Here is a 9,357-nt window from a genome sequence, read left to right on the forward strand (position 1 = left end):
CTCGCTAAGACCTGTAAAGCAAAGGTCAAGCCTACAAATTCACTCGGATTAACAAATCCAGCCGGGGCAGAACACTTACCACTGGCGATCACAAGAGACAGCAAAGAACAAGTAGCGAGTACTGGCGACACTTCCTTTACAACACCCGCTGATCCAGCAGGCAACCCCAGGACCGCCTGGTCAGCAATGGGCGGCATGGCAGCCGATGCAGCCGGCGCGGATAGCTCGGGGGCTACTCCAGCTTCTGTTGATGGCACCTTCTCTGGCACCATGTTAACAGATACATTACTGACTTCTGGGTCGATCACGACCACTTCTTCAGAAACAGCCTCATCATCACCAAGCACCGTATCTACAGCCTTTATGAACAAGACAAATTTGTCGCATCAATAGCAAGTTCAAATCCATCAGCTCCAGATAAATTCACGGCTACATACCTTGGTACCCCGAGACTTCCCAGGGGTTGAAGCAGACTTGGCCACAGACATCTTGTGGATTACTCTGCATTTCTTGACAGGAGGAGAGGGTTCGTCCTTTGCCTCCTCAGCAACAGCCCCTGACTCTTCTTCCGACTACGCCAAGTAGCCGGTAAGAATTCGAGACTACAAAAACAAGTCGATATCAACAACAAATATCACACAAGTCAAAAAAGTACAAATCAGGTGCGAAGACATACCACTTCTGGCTCATACCAGGCGTCATAATGACGCAGAGCCACAGGGATTACTGGTACGCCCTGATAGTTTCTGAAGAACTTGGCCAGCAGCGCCTCTACATCATCATCACATATATCCTCATCGGACATACGCGATGGATCATTAAGACCTGTATACTCACTTCCCGAGTGAGCACGTTTCTGAAGCAGCTAAACTCTTCTCTTCAGAAAGCTAGCCGCCACATTGATTCCAGTTAGACCGAGTGCCTTCAACTCGGTAATATGCTGCATCAGGTGATCAAGCTCGGGAGTGTCTTCGGGTTCGCTCACCCAGTTTTTCGCGTGCTTGGGCGCATGACCAGTCACCACAGGCAAGCAAGGACCGTGGTTCCCAATGTAGAACCACCTTTTCTTCCACTCCCCATGTGAGTCAGTTAAGCTGTACTCAATATATGCGCCCGAGTTCCTGAGTTGGAACCCGGCGCCTCCAAAGACTTCGGTTCTATGGACACTTGGCTATGGCTTACAGCAAAACAGTTTCCTAAACAACTCGAGACTTGGAGGAACTCCCGGATACACTTCACAGAGGTGTACAAATATCGACATATAAAGTACACCATTGGGGTTCAAATGCACAAGTTGAAGCTTATGGTAGCCAAGAATACCTCTGAAGAAGTCGAAGGTGGGCACTGCCAACCCCCTCTCCACAAAGTGCGCGAGCATCACGGTCTCGCCCGGATGTTCCTCAAATTTCCACGCATTTGGAAATGCGGGGTGCCACTCAAGAATCTCCTTCGGCTGTAGAAGCTTTGCATCGACTAGTGCTTGCACGGCTTCTCCTTCATCACTGAATGTTGCCACGTTGCTCCAGGCGGTGGTGGTGCAGTCTGGTTCGTCAGCCCCACCTTCGGCGTCGGCAGCACCAGCTCTTTCCCCTTCTTGGATTTTGCCTTGCCCATCGTCGGAGCCTTGCCCTGAATCTTCTCGGGTTTCATGCCCATCTTCTTGGTGCGCATTCGATGGACTCAACCTCAAGCTAGAACAGCACCCTTCCTCGGATCTCCCTCAAGGGGCAGCAATGGCAGCGGCGGCACTAACGGCGGCGCAAATGTGGAGCAGGAGGACAAGGGAGGCAGAAGAACAGATCTGATTACCGTGGGCGTAAAACCAACCGAAAGGGGGATTTCCAATTTTATCTCCGCCAACTCCGGTTTCCATGCGTCGGTTACACAACGGACAGATTCTAACAGATTAATTGCAGATTAATCGCCTTAAACACTCAACGGCTACTCTTTTCAACGGACTACTGACCACTTCAATGACAGAGTTCGTCTAAGTGCTCGGGGGCTGCGGGTACCGTACCCGTTGGTTGGATTTTTCTTTTTCAAAGACAGCCAATGGTAAAAAAGATAGAAGACTGATTTTGACCCTAAGCCTGACTCTTCGACTCAACCTAAGGCTCGGGAGCTACTCCATATGGAGTGTGATTGACATCGCACTACCATATAAAATCTCGAAACAGAAACAACTCAAAGGAACAAAAAGAGTACCTTCCAGCCACGCGACAGTACTCAAGCACTTTAGTCTGCAACCTCTACAACTAGCTACTCGGATAGTGCCCGTAGTGCCCAAGACTATGACGCACTGACTACAAAGTACTCGGGGGCTTGTCGGGCATACACCCCAGGCCCAAGAGTAGACCTTGGACGGCCCACCGTGGGGCGTACTCGGACATGATCAGAACAAGGATGGGCGTATCCTACTCGGACTAGTCAAGTATGTTTATGGAAAACTACTCAGGCCTTACCGAGTAGAACTCTGTAATAGTACCCGACTAGGACTCAGACTTGTAACCCTGCCCTCCCGTGTATATAAGGGCGGGCAGGGACCCCTCTCAAAAAACAACTCCAGTTCATCAAATACAAACCAACACACAGGACGTAGGGTATTACGCGATCTAGCGGTCCGAACCTGTCTAAATCGTGTTCCTTGCGTCACCATTGATTCCTTGATTCTCGACGACCCTTACCGCATAAAAGACCACCTAGGGTACCCCCTAGGCGGGTTGCCAGTCTAAAACACCGACAGCGTCGTGACGAGCCGGGCGTCACGCGTGGATGATGCTGCGTGCGTCATGGTTCAGTCCAAGCCACTCATGCATGTGCTGACGATGTGGAGCTCATGCCGGGTCGAGCTGTGGTGTGGCCGTGGCACTCCGCCCTACATGATGCGGCTGCGGGGCTGACCGGGCAGAGCAATTCGGCTGGTGCGGCCCTAATGCCCCGGTCGGGTAAGAGGCCGCGTGCCGCTGTCGTGATGCGGAGCTTTTTGCCTGCTGGATGGTGGCAGTCTCTACCAGTGCCTAAAGGTTCCGACGAATTGCCTGCTCCTGCGGGTCGGCAAGCTCGGTGAGGCTGCGCAGAAGCATCGCTGCGGTGGCGATGTTCTGGCCGGCTTGAGCAAACTGTGGGGGGTCGTCCCCCCAGCTAGGATGCTGCGTTGGACATGGCGAGCGTGGCCTCGAGCGCCGCTCGCCGGGTTACGCGTGTGCGGCTCAGAACGCGCCGCTGGGCGCGCCGGTGTGGGTGGCTGCTAGGCCTGCCACCATTGACGCGATTCATCGCCGTGCACCTACGCCTGTGGTTGGGCCTCCGCGTGGTGGTCCGGTGGGGTGTGAGCCCTCTGAGACTCCACTTCCGGTGGCTGTCCCGGGGCGTCCGCCATGGTGCACTCCCAAAATAGAGGATGGCTGAACGCCATGATGTCGCCGATCCTGGAGCCGTTGCTCTCTATCTCCTCAACGTTGAGGTCGTGGAAGGAGGCAAGAGCGTAATCCGCCATTCCCACGAACTCGCATGGGTGCAGGGCGACGTGATGACCCTAAAGAGCCCCCGTGCGTACGCGTTCGCAGTGGACGCAAGACCTTAGGGGAACCAGCCCCGTGGCAAGCGCGGCGGAGACAGTAGGGTCCCTCCGAAGAGCTGGCGGAAAGTGTTGAACAATGAGTATAGGATGCTGTCTACATCACTCATCGTAGGGTTCGAGCCTAACACGGACTCGATGTGGAGCGCGAACGCCTCAACATCAAGATTGTCGAGCGGCTCGCAGTCGATGGAGGGAGCTCCTCCTCCCGGGGACGCCAGGGTGGCCTCCTCCTCGTGGAGGCGGAGTACGCCAAGCTGATCAATGATGAAGTCGAGACTTCTGAAGCGGAAGGTCTGGAATGGCGCGAAGACGGGTGGAACCCACATCCCACTGAGCGTGGGCGCGGGAAACTCCAGCGAGCCAAAGCGAATCATGTCGCTCGAGCTCGTCATGCCGAAAGTAGCCGATGACCTGTAAAAACGCGAACACACGACGTCTTCCCCACGGATGGCGCCAACTATCGGTGCGAAATCTGACCGACAAGTAAATATTTGTAGTTTTGCCGTGCGTTAGATCGGATATGGCCTAGCACACAATGACATAGGATGTATACTTGTTCGGGCAACGCGCCCTACGTCCAGTTGGGGTCATTCAGTCAACTTTATTCCTAAGCCCAGGCGCTCAAAATTTGCAGTGGGGGTACAAAACGAGAGGAGGATGAGAGAGGGTGCCTAAGTTCTGGCCTTGATCTCGTCTCAGTGGAGGAGAGTGGCAGGAGCTCAGACGTGCGCTAAGTATGCGAGAGTGTGGAAGTGTAAGAGTGTAAGAATGTAAGAGTGCATTGTCGTAGAGGTGGAGGGTCCATCCCCTTTTATAGTACAAGGGAATGGCCTTACGGTCGAAAAGGATAAGAGAGTGAATGTACGGGCGCTGCCTAGTCTTGTCGAGGCCCATGTCATCAAGTACGGTATGGCCTCCGTCCTCGGTCCCTGTTCTTCTCGTCAGGCCACTCCGTCGATGCAAGTAGGTTTATGGCAGCACTGTGCAAGGCATGCGTAGAGCATGGCGCGGTACAGTTCTGCGTATGGTCGGCTGACTCGGGTGCTTCCTCGTTATCCGTCCCACCTGCTCCCTAGGCCCACACCAAGTGGGCATCCCCGGTCGGTTGTCCCAGTCGGCCCCGACCGAGTCAGTCAGGGGGAGTGGTACGGGAGGTACGGTGTATCCCCAGTCGTGAGGACTTGGTCGGGAGAACTCGGTCGGAAGAACTCAGTCGGGGTCGAACTATGGCCCCACCCCCGACTGGCTCCTTCCGGTCGGGGTGCCGACTAGGCTTCATGGTCGAAGGAGTCGGGCCCGACCTGGCTACGCGTAGTCGGGCCCGGCCTGGCTACGCGTAGTCGGGCCCGGCCTGGCTACGCGTAGTCGGGCCCGGCCTGGCTACGCGTAGCTGGGCCGGCCCAAGTGTACATAATTGTTGTGCTCTTCATTGGGCCAAGTGTCGCGGGAAGGCAATCCCGTTGGGGATTCCGGATCTATGAACCCGTCACTTAGGTTATACTATTTTGAAGACTATGTAACTTTTTGAAACCGGCACCGGTAGGTAGAAAGTTTTATTTCATCCAATCACGTTCATCATAATTAAATGCAAATGCAATAGCTCGCATACAAAACTGTGAAACGAAACTGTGTATTAAAAGATCTTGTTTCAGTCATAGTTTCAAAACTCTTTTAATAATGTGCCACCGTTGGTAATTGCACATTGAAACTTTGCACTTGGAATATCATCATAATGTGCGGGTAATTTTGCTTCGGTAGATTCACCACAAGGATCCTGCTTGCCCTAATCATCCACCCCGGCCCTCCGGCCACGGGGAACTCAAGCGCCTAACCAAGTAAAATAAGGAAGTGGTGGGATCCTTTGCATAATTTGTAATGCTTCCACCTCTGCGCTTGCACATTGGAAGCCAGCTAACATGACACGTATACGCACGGGGAGAATCAAGACCGAATTGGACACAGGTGGTACAATCAAACAAGTTTGGGTGCTAATTATGCAATTTGAGGCTACACGGATCAAAATGCCAATAGCGATCATTTTGAGGACCGACCATACTCTTTACTTTTAAAATAATAATTTTGCACCAAGTTAAATTATACCGCGTTAAAATAATACAATAATAGATGGAGTTTATTAGTAAAAGTTAGCGAACAATAAGAGTAGAGAGAGAATTTTTGTAGTTCCTTTGAACCTCAGTTTCTCTCGAGCTTTTAGGCTTGTCGCCGCAAACTCAGAACCTTGAGCTTCGTTGCATCTTGAATAACAAAACGGATGAAATGACCGGCCGCCCGGAGAATGCGCGTCGGCGTGGCATGGTTGGTGTTGTATTTTTCTTTCACATTGTAGCCGTGTAGATGTTACTTCTCCCGTTATTGTACATCTCGCATGAGACAAGCCGAGGAGCGTCAATGTCACATGCCCATGTGAACCATCACATCATACGTTCACACATGAAGACGTCCACACATGAAGCCAACGCTGCTAAAAGACGGTTTCCAACTACTGTTGAAATAGTATTTGTAGGGATGGGTCCTAGCTTTCGCAGCTACAAATAGTTATTTGCAGGAATGGGTAAAAGGCCCGGTCCTGTAAAGCTATTTCCAGAGGCGGGTGACACCATCACCCGCCCCTAGTAATGCTATCTTCAGGGGTGGGTGATGCCATCACTCGCTCCTAGAAATGTCGTTCCAACTAAAAAATTCAGCGTTAAAATTAGAATTTGCCGAAACTGTTGCCCGCCAATTTAAAAGTCTAATTTTACTCTAACAGTCTAGTGTGCGACCGAATTGAAGAAGCTATAGGGATCAACATAGAATATATGTTACATAAATTCAATTTAAGCATACGCAATAATAATAAGAAAATAGAACCATATATATACATCATTGGAGTGCACATTGACAACATATTTTTCTGCCACTCACGAAAGCTAGCCTTGGTGGTACTCTTGATTCTCCCACTCACGGAGGCTAACGTATTTATATTCTTGTGCTAACTCATGTTCTGGGTGATAATAGGTACCCATCGGATTTACCACTTCATGCCAAATGAAACAATATAAATCAGTGTCTATATTTAGAAGTTGTTTCTCGTGGAGACGTGAGCTGTGTAGTCAGAGGCCTAGTCTGCAATTAAAATCCACGAAAAAATTAAGCAAGTGTTAAATAGGCGAAAAAGAATGCAATGTATATAAATACATACATACATATATATATATATATATATATATATATATATATATATATATATATATATATATATATATATATATATATATATATATATATGAAAGGTAGCCCCTTAGACGTTTGGGATCAGTTGTGTATCTTCCGAGCATCCTAATATGCTCGCACACGTAATACCCATAGTGTACAGAACCAGATAGTCGCTTGTGGCATGTAAAGTTTGTGCGTACAACCATTTCTTCCGGTCTCTCGGGGTTATGAATCCCTCCATTGGTAACGTAGTGCCCTGTTTTGAAAAAAAATAAGAAGTTAGTTTATATGTAATCTTTGGGGAGGAACAATTTACACAATGTAAGTGTACACAACAAAAAATTCACTAACTTTTGTAAGATGAATATAAATTCTTTGTAGGTGCTCTGGTCATAATTCAATGAGTCAAAAACGGTCACAACTCTGTTCTTTGGTTGTATCATAAAAGCGATCCAGTGACCCCTGCAAAAATATTATATAAGGTTTTTTCAGTCATGAAGGAGCAAGTGTATATATTATAACAAATGGTAGAAATTTAGACTCACTAGAAGTTGTAGGGCGCCCATATGTACTGCATATCTTGCCACTTAAGCATCATATATGCTATGTAAGGTTGAAACCCTCCTCATAGCTTTTTATGCTTTTTTATGTTATCATACTCATTTCGCCCTTTTGTCCTTCTTTGTCTTGTACTTAGCGAGCTTGTCATGGTTGTCTCCCTACTGGCTCGAGAAGTTGTGCCTAATTTCACAAATAGCATAAGGATCAAGATATCCAGCCTTGTCCTTTACAGCATGCACGTCATTTTCTTGCATCCTGTACAATGTATCACAATTAATTAGTTATGCATAGTACATGTGTAGGCAATAGCATATATACAAGATATTAGCATCGACAAAGCACTTACATGCACCACAATCTGATGAGCTATACTCTAGCTCTGAGAGGCGGAACACATCATGGATGTCTCGAAAATTGAAGAAGATTTTGCTAGAATCCTCATTGAATGGAGGCCCGAACACATCCAGTGAGTACCGTGCCCATATGGTTATGAGCCCAAGCCTACATGCCCTAGAGTACCAATTGTGCATCTTTTGCATTTCACCTGGAATCCCGGCGAATGCCTAATCGAGTAGTAATGGTTTTCCATACTCAAATTTGGTCTGTCATTGACTCCAACGACCAAGTTGTACTCTATGCCAGTGTGGGCCTTCGAATATCCCAGTTGTTGGATGTCTTGCGTCTCTTCTACCGTCTTGGCTGCTTTGTTGCTCGCATGCCATCTTGCTGCAATGTCTGATCCTTCCTTCTCGTAAGCCCGTATAACTCGAGGCACTAATTGAGGGTCCACCTGTTGTTGTTGTGGCTCCTCTAGCAGGCCCACCTGTTTTTGTTGTGGCTCCTCTGGCAGGTCCACCTGTTGTTGTTGTGGCTCCTCTAGCAGGTCCACCTGTTGTAGTTGTGATGATAGTAGGTGGTTGATGGTCTTCCGGCTAGTTCACCGACTCTGATGTTGCAGCTAGGGATGCAGGTGGTATGGCCACCCATTGTTCTTCTGATGCTGCATCCGGTGGTGCTGGACCCGGCAGTGTCGAGTCCACAAGTGCATGCTCAGATGGAACCAAAGACAGTATGATATCTCGATTATGCCATAGTATGGTATTGCCGATGCTTTGTCCAAGGCAATGGATACCTTCCGCAGTGGGAATGTCTATCTCGTGATCACCATAGTTTGAATTAATTTCAAGCACTATTACACATGCATAATGGTGCGGGATAGGTTTTTCCTCAAACAAACCACCAACTGGAATCACAAGCCCCTTGGCAACCTCCTTTGTCTTGCCAACTCTGCCAACTAGAATGTGCAACGAGCAAGGAGTACTGATACATATAGAATCTATCGGATATGGTTGTGCTATCGTAGAGCCGATGTTGCTTAAAGCATAAACTACTATATTCGCTTGGCCCAATAGTGGATGTGACATCATGATCATCGGCATCTGTATACTGGCCTCACTACTTTGTTGCTGCTCCGCAAGTGTTGCTAGCAAAAAAAGTCCTGACACCTAGATTCTAGTGCTTTCTCTGCTGCCTCTCTTAGATCATCCTTGTAACGGGAGTGGCTCTTGTAGCTAGCCCTATCTCTCTCAAACCCATCCTTGATGATCAACTTCGAGGAAACCCCTCTGACGCAGCCTTCATGCTCTTTTATCCCAAGGGTCGAACTAAGCACATCTTTATTCCTATTTGGTAAGAACTCTCCTTTCCTTTGATGCTCGGAAAGATCGTATATCTTTTCTGCCACTTGATTGGTTTCAGATGTTGAAAACGTAGGTTCACCATAGTATAGGCTTCCTTGCTGCAAGCCATTGCCAGCCACGTTCATCCAAGCCTTCAAAGGGTTAGGTTGCCCTGCGGCTATTGCTGCCTCCCTATCCTGCCGCAACTTGTCGATCTTCCCTCGGTACCCACAGACCCAACATGAACTTTATGTATGTTGCTCAGCGCAAGTTCTCTATTTCTCTAGCTTAGGGCTAAAGCTTTCGAACAGGCCTTTTGCC

The sequence above is a fragment of the Setaria viridis genome, chromosome 9 (genome assembly GCF_005286985.2).
Source record: "Setaria viridis chromosome 9, Setaria_viridis_v4.0, whole genome shotgun sequence".
Taxonomy (NCBI): domain Eukaryota; kingdom Viridiplantae; phylum Streptophyta; class Magnoliopsida; order Poales; family Poaceae; genus Setaria; species Setaria viridis.